This window comes from Centropristis striata, chromosome 21 (assembly GCF_030273125.1).
Source record: "Centropristis striata isolate RG_2023a ecotype Rhode Island chromosome 21, C.striata_1.0, whole genome shotgun sequence".
In the NCBI taxonomy this organism is placed as follows: Eukaryota; Metazoa; Chordata; class Actinopteri; order Perciformes; family Serranidae; genus Centropristis; species Centropristis striata.
The window spans coordinates 21,853,571-21,873,618 of NC_081537.1; the positions used below are offsets into that span (position 1 = coordinate 21,853,571).

The 20,048-nt window shown below is 40.7% G+C and overlaps 1 long non-coding RNA gene across 2 annotated transcripts in view; it reads left to right on the plus strand.

Moving 5' to 3' along the window:
* Positions 1 to 20,048, plus strand: part of LOC131959386 (uncharacterized) — a 66,587-nt gene that overhangs the window by 786 nt on the left and 45,753 nt on the right. The window lies entirely within an intron of this gene.

Sequence of the window (20,048 nt, forward strand, 5' to 3'; positions counted from 1 at the left end):
TAAGTGGTTATTTTTTATTTGCTTTAAACGTTTTGTATTCCTATTTATACTGTTATACATGCATTTGAGCATAAAATATATATATCAAGTTACTGCACTGTAAACATATTTAAAATTGCAGTTTTATCATATGTGCACAGTCCTTTATGTGGCCTGTGGTAGTGTCGATGAAAAATTGTGGCCCCCTCCAGCATTTAAGTTGCCCATTCCTGGCGTAGGCCATTGGATAGTTTTATCTTGAAGGTATGTTTGATATCAGTTGGCAAAAAAAAGTGTCTTGTGAGCAAATTTACAAATTTCTGCTTTATCTTCTTCTAATCTACTAATGTGGGTGAGGCAGATGTGGGTATAAGCAATATGTGGGGGGGGGGGGCATCCCTCTTGTTAACCTGTTTACATTCTCTCCCTTAGTAGCAGAGAGAGCAGGTCAGAGGGTTTGTTTAGTTGTATGTTTGTTAGGTAATGTGTCAGTCTTGGTCTACCTGACACATTGATCATTGATCTGAATGGTTTGTGTAATTTTTTTATGGCCCTCACCATGGCTCTGAACTATAAGTAGCTTAACTGGGCTGTAGAGGACTGCAGTGGGAATGGGATCCATTAGGGGAGCGAGCAGTTATATCTTTGCTTGTATGCATTGTTGTAATGGGTAATTTAATATATATACATTATTGCAGAAACTGTGTATAATTTGCGGAGTGGCAATAGTAAAGTTCTTCACCTTGTATCTCCGGGTGGTAGTGGGCAGTCATAAAATAACCTGCAGGTTCTGGGATTTAGCTAGTTCTTACTAGAAGGATGGGGTCAACACATTAAATTAAATTCAAATAAGATAAAGGAAGGTCATGAAGCATTCCCCGAATGTATGACCTTGCTCTGAGCAGGTGTCTGTATGAGCAGAACTCCTTTAAAGAAAAGAAAAAAGTAACACCTAAATTCACCAGTAAAATAAGATTATCCATCTGGTCTAAAACTGTCCAGGCATCTTTTGTAATTCAGCAATCATGTTATTTAATTCTGTTCAGGTAGTCACCCCTCTTTCAGCAGACAATTTGCCCACCATATGGCTCCACATCACTGGTTCTCCAGACACTTATGTTAACTTGTTATGTTAGGGAAGCCTTAACATTTTACTGTAACAGTTATTGCAGTCAAGTAGCACAATTAATGTAAGAGAGCTCTGACAGCTGATAGAAATCTGAAAGAAAATTTCAACCAATTATTGCAGAAACTGTTTCCCCACTGTCTACTGCTGTTAATGGGTGATGTTAGTCAGCACAGCTAAGAGCAGACAGATGAATGAGAGCCTACGCCAAACAACACATTGGATTAAACCATGCGGGTGATGAATTTAGCTAAAGTCCTCGTGGTGCCTACCTCTCTCCCCCTCCCTGTTTCTGTCTCCGTCCCACGCCCACACACAAGAGTTCATCAAGTGCCATCAAAGCCTTGTGCGGTCAGAGGGAACATGTTTTCTTTCCTGCTTTCACCATTTTATGAGCAACCGCAACGTATTTCCCATGTCTCCCTGTCTCTCCTCCCTGCCTCCTTTTTCCTGTTTCCTTTCTTCAATCCATCCTCCTCTGTCACTGATGGCATAACGCTCCAAGTATCTGGCTAATGTTTTTAAATGTTTAGTTAAATACCCATACTCTGGTTAAAGCCATTGCTCTCCGGGAAAAAGCATTCATAATTTACACAGAGGAGAGGCTTGGAAGGAGACGGAGAGGAGAGAGGGAGCAGCAGACGACAACAAATTAGTCTGATCACAGAGGGATTTTTCATCTTGTTGAGACGATGTGTTTGATAATGCGCCATCGTGGGATGTTTAAATGCAGCTCAAAGGAAAACGTATCCAGTATGGTTTGAGTGTTGGACGGTCGGTGATGGACAAAGGTGAAATGGAAATACATGAAGCAGACTTTCACAGAAATTCTACAAAGCTGTGGGCTGGCACAGTTATTGTAATATGTTGAGGGAATGAATCCAGATTCTATGAAGGAGAACCACCTGAAATAAAGCAGCTTCTCTCTGCTCAGAAGTTTCCTGTTAGATGATGGACAGGTTCAGTTTTGTGCCTCCTGTGTAAATAATCAAACCTCGACTGGGCCTATTTAAATGCAACAGGTCTGAATTATGTCACAGTGGCATCACAGGTTGTAATAGGTCAAATTATACTGGACTGCCACAGAAATGCTCTGTTACAGTGATTTCTTAAGGGCAATTCTCTGAAGGTTCGATGGAGCCTGAAAATATGTCAAAACAAATATCCAAACTGGGGGGCCTGTTTCACAAAGCAAGTTCAACTCAGTCAGTCTTTTGGGCTTCTCTGAGTGTAGTATGGGTGATCTTTCAGTCAGTTCTTAATCAAAAAGCTGCATTTGTAATTTACTGAGATTTGTGTGCAGAATAGATACTGTGCAGATATAATTTATTAGGCTCTAACTTTGGTAAACTAGCTATATGTTTGTCAGAAGTCCTGTTTCAAACCCAGAGTGACTGTGCAGATAGTTTTTTTATCTCTGGCATTAGTATCATGGTTGGCGTGATTCTAGTAATCTATAAAAATGTCTCTCTTGCTCTGTATTAATTATCATTTTATTGTAAAATTGATACTTTTTTATATGTCAGGATCCCCTAAATGTAATGCAGGGCTATTAGAAGGAATTTCAGTAGACACATATAAATAAATTATGAGAAAATCAATACAAATCGAATGCTAAAGATAGGCCTGGGTGGTATCACAGTATTACTGTATGCCAGGGTATTTAGAAATCCAGACTATACCATCAAAAATATTGACGCCACTCTTTCAGTCCATGTATTTAGCTGATAATGTTATGTATTTTTTTATTTGTAGTGCACAGCACCTGTAAACCAGGGGTTAGTCGGTAGTTACTGGTAGAACAGGCAGCTGAGCATATTTTTACATCACACAATTCAGGATTTATTTCGTCCAAACCGTGGAAAACAGTGTAAAGTCTAACTAAGAGAGGTTTGTGAGTTTTATTTTGTTTCTGTCGAGTTTGAGTAAATTGTGTTTTAGATGATTGAACATAGCAATTAAGCTAGTCTCAGTTTTGGTGGTAAAGAAAAAACTTGAATTCACAAGGTGTACGGTTTTGTTTTAATACACACAATTACAGTTATATACTGTATGTGAAATATCAAAAAACAGATGCTGCCCAAGCCTAGCTGAAATTACTATTCAATAATGTGTAGCTGCCACTCATCCTGCAGCATCTTGGGTCATGCCTGAGATGGCCTGCTAACCTGCATGCTAATCTTACTTGTTGATAGGCCCTGGTGTTTTGTGGCCAAAAAAAAAAGTGAAATGTGTGAGGATTGAAAAGGGATGACACCCTCAAGCTCAAACTGTTGTGATGACAGGTGTGTTATTGAATTGGAGTCAGCAAGGTCGCGACAAAGAAAACAAAGCAACATAGAGACAGAACGGTTTGTAGCATTTTGCTTGTAAAACTGTGTTTCCGCTAGTCACCGTCGAAGGTTAACGGCCATGTGTTTGTCCTGCACTTGTTTTCCAGCCGACTCTTGGAATTCCAATAAAAGTCATCACATTTTTGTCTGTGCTCGGTATCCTGTGTTTGGACACGGCAAGGGGAGAGGACCCGCTGAGATCTCTTTCACTAACAGATGGGAACTTGTGGGTCCATTAGGCTGAGAAGCACGCTTCAGCAGCTTCAGTCAGGAACGCTGCAGAATCTATTGATTCTCCGGTGAAAAGAAAATTACAATCCAGACATCTAGTTTACAATTCTTAGGAGCTTGCCGGGAAAGCCATCCTATTTATGTGTTAGTGCCTTGCTGAGAACTTTTTCATTCGCAGATATGTGTGGCTTGAGAGCAAAAAGATGATGGATGTGTTGTACACTCGCCACCTGTGCTTCGCAAATGAGACAATGTTGATCTGTTTCCTATTAAAACTCCATCCATTAAAACAGGCAAAGTAAAGTTATGTGCCATTATCCTTCTACAGTATGTTGTTGTTGATCCAGTTTGATCCTTGAACCCAGTAAAGGAACCCAGCGGGCCTGAATAAACCTCACGCCCTTGCTCCCGCATTTCGGCTGGCTGTAGACCGTTAATGGGGGGTAATGGGGCAGAAACGGAGAGTCTGTCAGGTAGAAGTAAAGACAAGGCTGCTGCAGATGCAACCAAAACAAAGGAATGCTTCTGGGTCCAATCACGTCTACAGGGAAAAGTATTAATACCTGAGAATTAGATAAATATAGCATAATTTGTTGCAAAATTTCAGCAACTGCAGTGGTTAAAACTTCTCGAAATGTTGATAGACACACATACTGAACATGAACTAAAACATCCAGTTAGCAGCAATCCTCTGTGGAAGGAGACCTTGTTTATGAGTGACATCAAATTAAAATAGCAATACTTGTCAATCCAATTCATACGCTGGCTAAATATATGCAAAGAACAACTCAGTACGAAACTCCTGCAGGTGTGCAACACACAACTCATCAAACCTTGAAGATGACAAGTGACTGCAGCAGAAAACCATGCCATCTGTCAGCGAACAATAAGAGGATGAAGCTACAGTGAGCATGTGATCAGCAAAACGGGATGACTGGAGAGTAGGCAAAGATTGAGTCTTTGAGCACATCACAGTTTGTGTTGCAGTTTGCTGATGGCAGGGTCACAATTTGGCATCAACAGCAGGAATCCTTGAAGCCATTCTGCTCTGTGCCAACAATACAGTAGCTGCTGCTGGTATTGGAGTAGTTTAAATATCTAATCACATATTAGTACTACCTGTTGTTATGTAAACAGTCCTTGAATCCAGTGATTTTACATGTTAAAGTCTGTTTATAGGTCTAAAGGCGTAATGGCTCCAGAGGGAGCTGCATGAAATCTGTTGAAATACCTCAAGTTCTGTAGGTGATCAAGTTGCATTCTGGGAAATGAAGGCATCATTTGAGTTTCTTGCCCTCAAAGGTGTACTTGTTTATCTGCTGGTTGATAGTCCTGTCCTTCATCTTTGATTAAGGCACCATGCTGAAACACATCAGCAGATCTGGAAGAAGTGAAATGACCAAAAAGTTATTTAAACACGAGTTGTTGTTATCTTTAGAGAAATGCTGCCATGGAGAAAACAAACATGTTGCTTGCCGAAAACAGGATATATTTTGTTTGACATGTTAACACAGTAGCCTTGAAAATCAGTTTGGGTCTGTTTGTGCCCTGGAGGGAAAAGTCTGAAAACTACCACCATAGTGGGACATGTTAAAGTGGCAAAGCAAGGACAGGCTGGGTAGCAATCTGAGCGAGGACAGCAGCTTGTTTGAGAATCCTATCTGCTGTTGGAGCTCCTGCATGAGCTGCTGCTGTGAGAGAGATAATAGTTTTGTCCCTCCTCCAGGCTCCCTGTCTGCTTCTGGTAAAGCGGACTGGCCCATTTATGAGACAGGAGGAAAAGTGGGGGGACTGACTGAGGTGGAGGGATGGATGAAAAGATTGGGGAGGGGATGCTGAGAATCTGGCCTCAGGCACTGAACAATGTCATACCGCCATGATTCATGCGCTGGCAGTTTGGAGGCAGTATTTTATGCCTTGTTTTGTGTCGGCAGTAGTCGAAGCGGTGGTTGTATCAACCTGTATGTTGCTCATGTGCATGCATGTGTGTGTCTGCGGTTGCCAACTTAGTGGTTTAGGTTACTATAGGATGTAGCAATTATGAACCAACATGTCTATCTCATCACGGCCCGTCTCTTGGCCTGTCAGTCTCACGTCCTTGTGGTTGCACCTTAATAGCTGAAATAATAAATGAGGCCAGGAGAAATTGATTTACCGTGATTCTGTGTGGGAAAATTGCACCAAAATGATTTGACGGAGCAGTGCTGGAATAATTAGACAGACGTTTGATGTAGACAGAGTATGATAAACAGAAATTTTGTGGGCAAAATTATCAACAGTGCCAACGGAGTTGATTCTGCATTAATCACATTAAAAACAAGCTTGTGCAACAAAAGTTCTGAACAGATTAATAACTTGTTTTTCACTTTGAAGTCTCTGTCAAGTTAGACACAATTACCACCAAAGGCACCAGTCAACTGTATGCATCATCTCTGTATTGCAATTTAATAACATACAATCAATTTGTCATTAAGGACTTAAATACAACTATTACTTATCCAAGGTGACTTAAGTAAGTTTCCCTACAGCACTAAGTTTTAGTCATGTTCTTCAGCACTGACGCAAGTTTGTATTGGGTGTGTGTAGTACTGCAGAGTGGCCAGCGTACAGCATACCTGTGGTGTTTCTTCTCACTGAAAAGTACAGGGTGGTGCAGCTGCTCCAAAACAGAGAGGTTAAAGCAGGCTGGAGTCCAAAAACTGAGGCTAACTCTCAGTCTGGCACCAAGCTTTGGATTTCTAGTACAGCATGTGGAAGTGCTTTTGGCTTGGAGGAGATCTCGCTGTAAAAAGAAAATGAAACAAACGGTGGCAAAAGCACCCTCTGTACAAGCATAAAGGAGCTGGGACAAAGCACATTACTCTTCATTTTTGTCACATCCAACTTGCCAGCAACCATACGGTGGAAAAACAACAAGCCGCAGAATTATGATGAATGCAGTCAAAAGGGGAAAGCGGCTGCTAACTCGTAACAAGCTGCATGCATACGAACCTTAAATTTAGTTTCATTCGACGGAGCAGAGCGGTTTGTATTAGATTAAATTACTGCTGTTGCCAAATTAATCAAATTTCCTCTGAGATTTCCGCGCCCTGCTCTTATCGTTTTCGTGTGTGCTGAAACAGTATCAGTTTTGATAGCACGTCATATTTGATTTTACACATTTACACAAATATTTAATAAGCCACTGTTGGGAATGCTGACCCTTTAAGGCAGCTACCTCCCCTGACTTGACCTCCTCCCTGTAACAGAGGCAACACCCATGACTATGACATGCTTTCAGCAGTGCTCAGGGTTATCATCAAGTCCATCCACCAGTCTCAAGGCTAATATCAGTGTCTCAAGGGTGTGCAGATAACCATCATTTTCCTCCCTCTAAACCCTCCTGTTGGTCCCCGGAGTGGAGGCTCAGCTGTCTCCTAAAGCCTGTTTTTACTTCACCCCTTTGCTGTTGTCACAACATTTTCATTACATTGCCGCTTAAGCCCTTAATGACCCCCTTCGAAGACTAAACATGAGGTCAAACAGGGTGTTGCCTGGACAAAAAGCAGGAGAGGCGACAAGGGATCTGCTTCGTAGTCCCCGTCTTTTCACCTTTACGCCTCTAATGAAATTAGCTTGATAGCAAATTCTTCCAAGCTGCAGAGAAATTATATAATCTGTCTATTTTTTAAAAGTGGTATCTGAATTTGCCATATTTGACTTTATATATCTGGATTTTTGGGGAAATTAAAGGTTCCCTCCCTCTGTTACTTAACAATAAACAACCTCACCCTGTCTGTATAGTCCCCAAAGCTGTTTCACTTTACTGCTCTGTAAAAGAATGGGCAAAATGAGCGCTACGGACAGTAAAAGCCCATATTTGGGACCACTTATACTCATTCATACCAGCAACCAATCAAGGTAACTGCTGTTGGAACTAACAAGGGTTATTCTCTGAAATAATAGCAGCACCTAGTATTGCAATTCACAGTTGATGCTGAGACAATGAAAAGTAAACTTAATGTAATTTAACAATGTAAGTCTATGCCAAAGGATGGCACAGATTTTACCCCCTATTTATTTATTCATTTTGAACTTGAAATTGCACACTAAAACTTACTTGTTTTGCACTAAAATGCAAGAAAATTAAAATTGAATGTGAGCTATAAAGATTCTTAAGAAATGTTTAACACTAGTACCGCCAGGAATCTAGCACCCAATGCAAGTGCAAGACCATTATATATAATTTCATTGTTCATGTTAACAAGCACATTAATAATGCATTTGTGTGCTAAAGTTACTAGCAGTAATGGTAAATAAACAAAATATCTAAGCACATATAGCAGGACTGGTAACTTCAGTCCCGTGCCAATTTACAATGTTTATATATATTTTTTCACATTGAATTATTTACTGTTGCTGCAAGTCTCCTGTCCAATTAAACCAATTTACTTTACAATGTCAAAATACAACTCATTTGTCGCCTATTTTATTGTCAGTTCCAAATTGACAATATCAGACAACAAAGTATGTCTGTATGGTGATAAGACATACTAAATATCTGTGGATCGCTACATGCAAGAGACTTCCTTCTTTTGCCCAGAACTTAACCGTTGTGCTGTGCAATTACAGAAGATTTTCAGAGCGATATGTAGCCCCGGGGCAAGCGCTGCCTGAGAAGAAAAGTTCAAGGGAAGCCGCGTGTCCGCCAAAGTTTCCAGTTTGTCTGTGAGATTGGTTAAGATCGAGACTTGTTTGTAACTTTTGGCACTAAGTGATTCTGTATCTGATTATTTTTATATGAAATGCTATGGTGAATAGCGTGTATTATTCCAGTTTGAAGGGGGTTTTTTTGCATAAAAATCCCTGGGATTTGAAGAAAAAAAATGCAAGATCTCTCAAATACTGAGGATTGGCTGAATTAATGTTTATTCATGAATTCTTGCAGAGAAGGTAATAGTTGTGTATAATTTAATGTTATGCTGAATTAAGTGTAATGTACTTTGTATAGCTAAGGGGAAAATGCAAACCAATAGCTTCAAACTTTTATTCATTCACAGTGATTTTAAGGATTTTTGAAGATATTTTTTTGCCTTTCATGTCATGATAAACGTGATGACAAGTCGACCATGGTATTTATCCTGGATCAGTACTCTCACAATTAGGAGCTCCATAATTATCTGTATAAAGTCTAAAAATGACTCCTCATGTTGCTCCTGCTGTCTTGTTCTCTGTGGTGGCAAGGCATTCATTTGGTTGCCGCTGTCCAACTCAGTCTCCAATAGTGTCAATTTATTTCTTGTGTCTGGTCTCGATGGCTGCTGGCTGTGCCAGCTCTGTGGTGCTGAGTTCAGCAGAGAGACGACATAGCTGGGCTCAGAGCTGGGTGTGATTTCTATATGTATTTGCTTGGTTTTCCACTGAAGTCCAAAAGAAATGATTGACAGCTATGACGGCCCAGCGCAGGGCCGAGGCTTGTTTTATAGCCCACAGGCTTCTGAGTCTGATTAAGTTGTTTACGCAGACAGACCGGGAATGGGTGGATTGAGAGACATGAAGTTTGGATAGAGGAAAGGATGAACCGAAAGTGTCTTTATCAATTTGCATTCCAATCATCACCCCTCCCTTTGGAGAAAAAAAACATATTTTGAAACAAAGGGAGCATCCAGGAATGTCAAACTACTCCATGAAAAATCTGCAAATAGTTTGTGTCAAAACATAAGGCTCTAACAATGACATGCATCTTTAGCTGTTTGGTGTTTGTGTACTGAGACCGACGCTCCCTGTACAGAGCATTGTGTTGTGGTCTGGGGTTAGCAAATGAGATAAACCAAAGCCTGAATCACAGCCCACAATATAGGCTTCACAGCTCCCTGTCACACTTTTCCAGTCAGTGTGACGCAGCTCTTCTTCTCATGTCTTCTAGACGATTAATAGCCCCACTGAGTAAGCAGAAACATCACATTTTCTCACCATTTGCCAACCAAAGTAAACTTATTAAAATGGGACCATTACTGGACCCTTGGAAGTATTATTTTACAGTCACTGCAACACTGTTGAGAATATGTTCTCCCTTTACAGAAGACAAAAGTATGTCTGTCTTTGGTATGACCAAATCCCTCAAAATGATAGTACACTGGTGACATTCATTTTAACAACTTCCAAACAGCTTCAGAACTATTTGCAATGTTATTTATAGAGATCTTTATGGTGAAGTTGCATCTCGAAGAGGTTTTAAAACAGCAGAGTTCCAGTATTTTCTTTATTGCGGCCCCAATATAACTCCTTGGAGATTTATTGCTGTGCCCTTGAGCATTTCTTAATGCAGATAAGAATTCTGCTCTGGCATAAGAAAGATAAGAAATACCTTAGGGCACCTGCTCCCAGAGAAAAAAACTCCCCTGTGTGTAGGTTTCTGAATAGCCTTTGGTACCTGTTAACATTACACTCCCTTCTCCCGTCCTCAGCCACAATTAGCTCACCTTTCAGTATAAAAGTCCGTCTTGGCCTGCTGGCCAAGGCAGCAGATGTTACGTTGGCCTGCTCACGCAGACATGCTTGATCCAAGATGATTGGCCATAATTATAGGCTGTAAGCTGATAGTGGGGGAATAGGCAGCCCATTGAGATGTCAGTCCTTCCAGTGTTTATGAATGCATTCAGGCACTGTCACGGGTACAGCCTCGACAGCACCAGGGCTGATAGAGTGAGGGGAGGTAACTGTGATTTCAATAGGAACACCTGGAGAAGGGGACTTGGTTAAACAGTGAAAGGTTTGTAAGTGTGTGGGAGTGTGTTTGTGTTGGAGGGGGACAATGTTACAGCTGCTGTCTGTTAGGAAACATATTTTGTACGTTTCTGAATTTCAAAGAATTTGAAATGGTGTTTATATCTTTAATTTAAAAAGGAATAGTTTGACATTTTGGGAAATGCACTTCTTCCTTTTCTTGCTGTTGCTGAGAGAAGATTCATATTTTCATGTGTCTGTACACTAAATATGAAGAGCACAGCCAGCAGCCAATTAGCTTAGCATGGACTGGAAGCAGGAGAAGACACCAAGCTTGGCTCTGTCCAAAGGTAACATATTAACCAACAATCACCTCCAAAGCGCACTAATTTACATAGTAATTACATAGTAGTTTGTGTAATCCAGAAAGTAGTGTAAATCAGGCTAATTAATGATTATTTTTATTTATTTTTTTCATTAATGATTAACCTGCTGGCCATATGGTCGAAACCTTCTCATGGCATGTATATTTTTTTGTCATGGTAATGGTATATACCTCAATTGAGTAATTGTCCTGTATATTAAATTAATAAATGATTTAAAAATATTCAAATACTATTTTCCAATTTGGAACTTCCATTGGCTATAAACAAAATAAACAGCCTCACATGCTCAAAACAGTACAATTGAATTTCTTAAAAAATGGAAGGTTTAATGTTCCTGAGAACAACCAGTTTAAGTGTTACAGGTTTTAAGGTTAACAGGATGCCTCCACCTGCTCTACATACACTCCACTATGTCTGTCCAAATCAAGTTACTTGGAGGCAGCTGGATACACAAGATTACAAACCTGCAAAAAACCACAAGATAAAAAGTATGACATTATGTGAGAATAGCTCCTGCAGTAGAAATGCTATTGCCAAATCTGTCATATCGCCAATCAATATCTCAAAGCCATATCAGGTCAAATGTCAGAAAGGTATGGCAGTATGGATTTTTAACTTTGTAAAGAGCGCATCAGGCTACTTTCCCCTGCTTCATCTCTTCAGCTAACAGTATCCTTGCTGCGGCTTCATATTTAATGGTCAGATGTAAGATTGGTTTCTAACTTCTCATCTATCTCTCAGCAGGAAAGCAAATGAGCTAATTCTCCCAAAATGCCGAACTCGTCCTTTAACTGCTCATCTAATGATGTCTTTAAAAGTTTCACTTGAATAAAGTGTTTTCCAAACTATGAGCTGGGCTAACGTCTGTGTGTGTCCCCACATGACCAGAAATGTAATTTATTTTAATGAGCTTTGGTCCCAGCAGAAAAGAAAGTTTGAAACCTGCTGCAGGGGGGGCATCAGCTATTTGTCATCAGCTCACTGAATGAATCACAGGCTTGTTGCATTGTCCCTTTAGACTGAACCAAAACAAATTTAAGCAAATGACTTCAGCAACTTTGTTACTGTGAAAGAAAAAGAGAGAAACTAGGGAGTAAAAGAGAAGAGGACGAGAAAATCAGAGAGGGGTGCATGTTGGGAGGCACCTAATTGTCTACTGCAGCATGTAATGACAAGCTTACTTCACATCAATCTTTCATTATTAAGAGCTATTTCTGTCTTGATGCAGTGGGCAAACAGATTCATCTTCAGCATGGCGCTGAAGTAGGAGGGAGACACTGGTCTGTTGCTAACTAAACAGGAAGAAAACAAGGAGAAATGGATTAATCGTGAAGTGTTGTAGCTAAATTGAAGTGAGAATTTGCTGAGGAAGTTTGCAAGTCGATCAGTGATTTCACATTTGGCAGTGGACTCTTAATCAATTACATGATGGAGGTTTTATGTACTGCTTGAGTCAGTATCATCTCATTAAATGGTTTGCACCAGCATGATCATACATCAGTGTGATCTCAGAAATAATGCAAATCATACTTCATTGCTACAGATTAAAAAGAATAAAACATTTGACACTTGTAGTATTTGCAATGTCATTTACATTACTTACAGAAAAGCCGATCTAATAGCCTTCATTTTGATAGTCATCTTCAGATCACAGAATCAAGTCAACTTCTAATGTATTTCAGCTGTTTCTGATGGCATTTTACCCTTGAGAACACTGCCCCCTATCTTTGAAAACTATATAACAATGTCTCCCCACTCCTGTGTGTAAGGCTCTGCTGGTACAGAACAAATATGATAGATGACAGAAGAGAGAGAGAGCGGAAGCTTAAGTGAAACTTTTAATTAAAACCCATTGCTTCATTTTGTATGTATTGCATACTGCACTGGCCCATTCATCAGCTATTAGCGTGAATCAGTGAAACATTGAAATTGCCGTGAATGGTTGAGAATGAGCGAGCTGGGCACTGTGCCAAGGCAGGTCGGACGTGGAGATGAGGAGGAGAGAGGATCAAGAGTGGGTAAATACAGAGAGGGGGGGGGGGGGAGAGACGTCTGTGCGGATTTGACTCATCTCCATCCTCCTAATAACCCCACTGGATAAAATATGCTTTGAGTGGAGATGATTACCTCTTTATCACTGTTCTCTATATTTATCCCCCCCACTCTCTTCCTCTCTGCAGCTTGTAGCTCCTCTCTCTCTCTCATCCTCTCTGTACTCAGGAAAATAAGCCTCAGTCTCAGTGATGCTGTTCACTTCTCAAAAGTCCTGAAGAGATTAGTACTTTGAACTCGCGTGGCTTCGTTTAAACTTTCTTAACTCTTAAAGGTAAAGTACATCAGATGACACAAAAGTTTGCTTTAGTGATCACGAAACTTGTGTGTGAGCTACTATAGAGGGCTATTGAAAATCATGTTGACATTTAGTTATTATTAAAATTGGTTTAAAATCCAGCCCTGGAATATAACCCCGGTGAACAGGATGGCCTGGGGTTTGCATCATTTATCTACACAGCAATACATTTTTAATAGGCTAGAATAGAACATATCCACAAAACCTCCGTGGGATAGGTGCTATGTGCCAAAAAACAATATATGTACCAGCACAGAGGAATCAGAGCTCTCTTATGGCTTCTGTAGGCAATGTTTCAACCCAATAGTCCTTCGGTAACGGTTACCGATCAGGTGGAAAACAAATAAACAAAGACAATGTGATTTATTACTTCCACTAAGGAGGTAATTTTTTTGGCTCAGTTAGAAAAACAAATTATGAAACTGAGAAACCTGACATGGGCCAAGGAATTACATTTTGTAACGGATTCAGATCAAGGGTATCAACCGATATACATTATTTTTCACTTTTGTTAACATTGCACGTTCGGGCATTTGTGTTGCCTTCATGTGGATTAATCTAAAGAATTTGTTTCCGATCAGATTTCATGGGTCACCGATCCGTTTTCTTTGCTCCTAGTTGTCACGCAAATATTGGAAACAGCCATCAAGGTGTTGTTTAAACACTCTGAGCAATAAACTACAACACATGTTCTTTGTAGCTTCCATGTTGTTTCCACATTACGACGGAAATCTTATGAACACACCGAAGTCGGAAGAAGAACTTCCCAACTCATAAAATGGGACCATCAAAGGAACATGTAAATGCACCATTGGCTTGGAGTCCTTTTTAGTTGAATATTTGTTTTTAGTAATCTAACAGCAATCTTCTTATGTTGTCACCATGAGGTTGTTATTTCACTTCAGCTACAGAACTTCTGAAAAGTCCTGTTTTTACCTCCGGGCAGTCACTGTGGTCTAAACAACAACATTTACACCCGTGATACCTCCCACTGCACAAACATGCATCCCCTCGATTTTTACAGAAAAGCCCATGTTGTTCTTTCGCAACACACAGTGCACTACTGTAAAGTGTTCTGCGGCTGAGCAGCACTGTGGTGGCCTGAGATCCCCATTGTATGTGCAGATCGTCGAGCAGAGACTGTTTTCCCAGCTGTCTCAGGCACGCCAGGCATGAGAGAACGACGGAGAAGTGACGGATCCGTATCCCTGAGGATTAGCATGCAGAAGACATCCTGGTGTTGAGCAGGAACGGATTTAAAAGCACTTTGCTGATAATAATGCAACTCTGAAGTTGGCAGACTGGGGAGGAGGACTCAAGACCCTTTGGGAAGAAAGAGCAGAGGGAAAAAAAGTGCTCTGCTGGAGAAAAGAAAACACAACCTCATCCCTGCACTCTTTGAACTAGGAACCACCTGCTCTCTCTTAAAACAACTTGTCTGGCTTTTTATTATTTTTCTGCTCACCACTATAACACATGCTCACATGGAGAAATGTTTCATGTGTTGCTCAGAGGAATTTTGTGGATGTTTTCTTCATTCAGCTATATTGCCCATTTTGAAGCTCTACATTAAAGGATTTCATTTTGTTGATGTTATGACATGTGAAATGTACCATCAAATGTTCTGTGCAAACGAGATACTCGTGGGCAATTTAATTTAATTTCATCTGCACTTTTAGAAGCAAGTGATCTTGCAGTAATTTCTATTACTGTGTACTTAGGAAAGAACTAAAGAAGAAGTATAATACTATAAAAGAACCAGGACTCATATATATTTAAATATATCAGCCTACATTAAAAAAAGTTTTCAACTTCTTTTCTTGCTTTAATTTTTAATGCCATCCCCACATTCATTTTATTATTTCAAGGAACTCTTTCCACAACTTTTTATTTTGCCCAAAGTTGAGCAATGCGACTCAAAGTTTGTTTTCAAAGCGCTCTGTTGTGGGTGTCTAGACATCTCAATCAGCAATGATATGGAGGCTGTCAGTAAGAGATATGTTCATCCATTGCATTCATCTCAGCGGGGATCAAAAGCCCCCGACAGCCGCCTCCGTCACACCACAGGTGGAGGATACGCTGTGAAATGGCACCATTGTCATCTCTCCGAACCATCTGCCTCACTTTCTCCAGCCCCCCTTCCTCTGCCACTTGTTGTCGTCACAGAGCAGCCACAATGGGCTGTCACCTTGTAATGAACCCTGAGGGTGCAAGGCACTGATTTAAAGTCCCATTACCGTCACAATGCAGAGGGACTGTAGGAATGATGACTGAGGTGCGGCGGTTTGCTGGCTCCGAGCACAGATGGTGCTTTTTCACACAGTAAATGTTATCGGGTAAACTGTGCTGAGACTGTTGGACAATAAAGGTTAAAGTGTGCTTCACAACAGATTGGTGTTCTTGCTTTTCTCATTTGCTTCCTTCTGGTCAGTAAACTTCTCCAAGAATCTCTTCTGATGAGTTATTTCTGACAACGGAAATAAAGCTGCAATATTCTGCACCGCTGAAGTGGAAAATGAAAACAGCCATTAAAATTAATACATTACCGAGCATCTATTAAAAATGCAGGTATGTCATCAACATGCACAAACTCTTTGTAGTGATGAAAAAGGAACACGACTTCTGTTCTGGCCCGATTGTGTTGACTCTTGTTGCCCAAGCTGCCCCGTGTCTTCGCTCTCTCCATGTGAGCTGTGTTTGAAAAGGCAGCGAGCAGCGTGAGGCCGGGGCGACTGTGTCCGCTCATGTCACATGGCTCTTTTCATCTCTCCATGCTGCCATTATGGCAGGGCAGGGGGTGAAGGGCACCACAGTGGCAAAGCATGCTGGGATACATGGACTGTGAGTCACTCTCCTGCCGGCGCGGGGTTGATGGTACTAGTTGCTAGGGCACGCTGGCAGCTGCTTCAGCGCTGCGTGGTAACCGACCTATGGGTATTAGTTCTGGTCAGACCCCTGTAGGACGTTATTCAGCACCTGCATTTTAATTCTTCATCTGTATTCAAATGGAGGGCTATTGTAGGCTAAAACGTGTCATTACATTTATCTTTTTGGACTAACTCAAAAAGTCAAACTAAAATTTTTAAAAGTATTAGTTAATATTTTGCTTCTGTTTGTTTTGACTTTTCTAGTTGTGTCTTTGGTCAAAACTATAATTACCAGACAAAGGAAATATATCATGTCCTTTTCCCTAGCGATAGCACCCCTATTTTGGTGTTCTCAGAGGCAGGATTTTTTATTTTAACTGTGTTTGTTTATGTTGCTCATTTTCATAATATCACTTGAATCACTTGAACAATGTTTCTTCACATTGTTGGCCATTGCTAAGCTCTATCTGTGATTTGAGATCTACCCTGTTTTTCTGTGACACTGGGACTTTGTACAAGGGCACTCAAAAGTAATACATTACATGTTTCCTCATTTATTCAAACAGATAGTGTGTCAAAGACAAAATTCCTGAGACAAATTCCTACTGGGAACTGAGGTAGCAATTAGCCCAACTTTGGCAAACTATTTTATTATAACACACAAGGAACATTTCAAGCACTCTCGTATTACACTGTATGAAAAGAACACTTTCCCAAAAGGAAACCGGTCAAAATAGGCTATAAAAATGAATAATACAAAATAAAACATGGGTGTTCAATGAGTTACACCTTGACAAAATACACAAACTGTAATAGCCTTACTCCATAGAGTACTACATGTTGTGATTTGAATCACAGTGCTGGAATCGCAGAACTACTCTTCTACTACTGTGACAGTTTGGGTAAGGCAACAAAAACTATTTTGTTTGGGAAAATGGTCAAAGTAAATAAGAGACTACTACTTTAGTGTTAACATTAGCAAGCTTGGCTAACTAGTGAAATACAAGCTTGATGGATCCATCCAAATATTGACGTATAAAATCAAGACACAGCTGGGTCAAATGGCTAATGTTACATAGTTTACACTACTTGGATCTGTTGTAAAGAAGGAAAACAGGCTTGTCTCTTAGTCTGTGCAGTTGGTTCTTTAGCCAGTAGCACATCATGTAGAGTAAAGTAAACAGTGTGTCTCCTAGCAATGCCAGCTATCAGTTGTCAAACAATGAAATAGGAAACGCACCACCCAGAAGTTCCAGGTTTAGATGCTGTTTCCAACAATACGTCCAAATATGTCCTCATTTGGAAAATTTAAACTATACACAATAGCTGCAGTATCATTATAGTTTAAATTCCCTCACACAGAAAGTGTGGGGAATTTAAATATCAGTTTGACTTAAACTCAGGGATTTCAGCCCTTATATGTGATGGACATGGTACGTGTGGATTTTCAAACAAAAACAGCCAAGGATTACAGATGCTGAGCTTGTCACATCACTCACCCTCCAGGATGAAGGAACATTTGGATCAAACACAATCTCATGTCTCAGCTTTCCCAAGAATCAGTGAAATGACTTGTGGGAATGGTGTGGGGAATGATGGGAAAGGTGTTGCATTACACACAGAGACGTCTGTTCGAAGCAGAGTGTCAACACAGATTTGTTCATAAAGTTGATGGTTTACATTTAACAGGTTGATTAGTATATCTAATCGTCACGGCTGCCAGTTTTTTGTTTCCGGCACCTTTCTGGTTTTACAAGGTTTTCTTGCTTCTGCTGGTGAAATTAGCCACATCTTCTGCTTATAAATCCCACTAACCTGCCAACATTTCACTACTTGCTCCAACAATGTTCCCTCTCTGTTCTGAGCGCCGTCTTAATCCTCCACGGCTAGACATGGCAATTCACAACACAGTGCTATTAAATCGATCAGACACATCTCAGGCATTTTGCCCTGCCAAAGAGAAATGCGAATTCAGATGGAAAGGAATCCAATGGAAGCAATACACATACAAGTTGTTTTTCTCAAAAATAAAGTGCATCTGTCCCATCTTAATCAAGCTTTCAGCCAAAATATCAAACCAAATGATCAATTAAGGCTGCTTTTGGCCACTGGTTTGACCTTTTATGGAGACAAAGTGATTATCTCTGGACGTGCTGAGTTCACACTGTGAATGAGGCGATGAAAAAGAATGGTGCATCCTCCACAACACTAGCCAGCTCATCAGGCATGCGGTCCCAGCTGGCATGGAGGCAATATGAAACACATAAACCCTTCTGATATTAATGACTCTGTCGAGCTGAAAGCCTCTGATGCTATTCGGAGATAGGCGCTAAATGTCCCTGAGTACTGAGAACACAACATTATATGCATTCATATAAATATCCTCTCGTCTCTGCACAAGACTGCCTGTCCTTGAGTTCCCATGAAAATAATAAAGAGGTGGGCCTCTTGTAACTCAATACCCAGATATTGCCTGCAGTGGTGGCGCCGAGAGATGAAATGAAATCAGAACAAGGTGATGACAATGATGCCACTTGTGGTCGAGTTGGAGACTTAAGGAGCCATTCCCCTCATATTTCAACCCTCCCTCCAATCTTCACCGTCCCTCTTTAGCCTCCCCTTGGCACTCCTTGACATTACTGGTAATAATAATAATCAAAAAACAAGTGCTTCAAATAAGGCAATCATGACACTCATAACAGCAAACGGTAAAACCTGTCGGCAACATTACAAAGGACAAGATTAAAATCAAGCAAAGTAAAAACAAAATACAGTTAAAAAACACTTCATCAAAGACTAAAAGGTTCCAGTAAATAAAGTTTGTAAGTGTTGGTTTGTTCAAATTGTTCATTTCAATCAGGGATGCGTTTTTAACCAACTATTTTTAGTACAAAGTTTTGTAGTCAAAACTATGCAGTTTATTTTTTTACGCTTGTTTGATTTATCACCATTTATCCTTTACTGTTCAAACTTTTTGTTCAGTTCAGATGTAAACAAGCTAAGCTTATAAGGGTAATAGCCAAGAAACCACATTATCTACAACAGAGTTATTGCAACATGATCATATGTGGATTTTGCAGTCTTTCAGTAAATTTGTAGATCACAGCTAAACCAACAATGAACATTTAGACACCAGTGAGAGGAAGCTGCATTGCACTGCGTCTGATTGAGTCAGTTTTACAAACTTAAGTATTTTGATTTGTTCACATAATTTAAAACCATAGTCTCTTCGATAAAATATTTAAGATTGACTGGAACAGACAAAAGATCTCTGCCTGGGGATGTCAAACTACTCACAGGCTCTTAAGGGGCTATTTCTGTAATTGCCTAGTTTTTTTATTTGCCACAGGCCCCATTCTAGTTTTCCTTTCCCAAAGGATGGTAAATCGGAGGAACTAAACTGTTTCTGCGGGTTGACAAAAGCAATAGTGCCATACGGAAAAACTGCAGTGGAAGATGGAGGGTTAGATGTGGTCGGGCATCCCCAACAGCCAGGCCCCCTAATCAGTTCTTTAGACGAGCCAAGAGGCTGTCATCTCTGGGGGGTCCCAAACATCCTTTAACGCCCAGATCTGTCACACACCTGCCACTGTCTTTTATAGGGGCTGAGAGGCAGCTCGTACACTGGATCTGTGCCGATGAGACCAGTTATCAGCCCCTCCTGCAGCACTTCAATAACAACGTCAGTGTCAAGTTCCCCTTCAGCAGCACAGTACACATGGATGGGGGGCAATCAAAGGCCACTCCTCAACATTAGGGGAGATTGGCCCGAATTTAACCCTCGCCTGTTCTTCTCTCAAGAGCCTGTAACAGACTGGAAACTCGCGGCAAGCCAGTGTCCAATTTCTCTGCTGGTTTACCCTCTGAACTGTGAGGACGGATGGAAGGGTAGCTTAGCCTCTTATCGTGACCTCCAGGGACGGGTAGCATTGGAGCTGGATGGGCCCAAGAGATGCTTGATTTCATTACACGCCTGTTAGGAGTTGGCCTTTGTTGTCTCGCCGTCCTTGTTGTTTCCTGTGTGGGAATTCCCCTCCAAGAGCAGAGTAGCTGTGCACCATATTATTACTG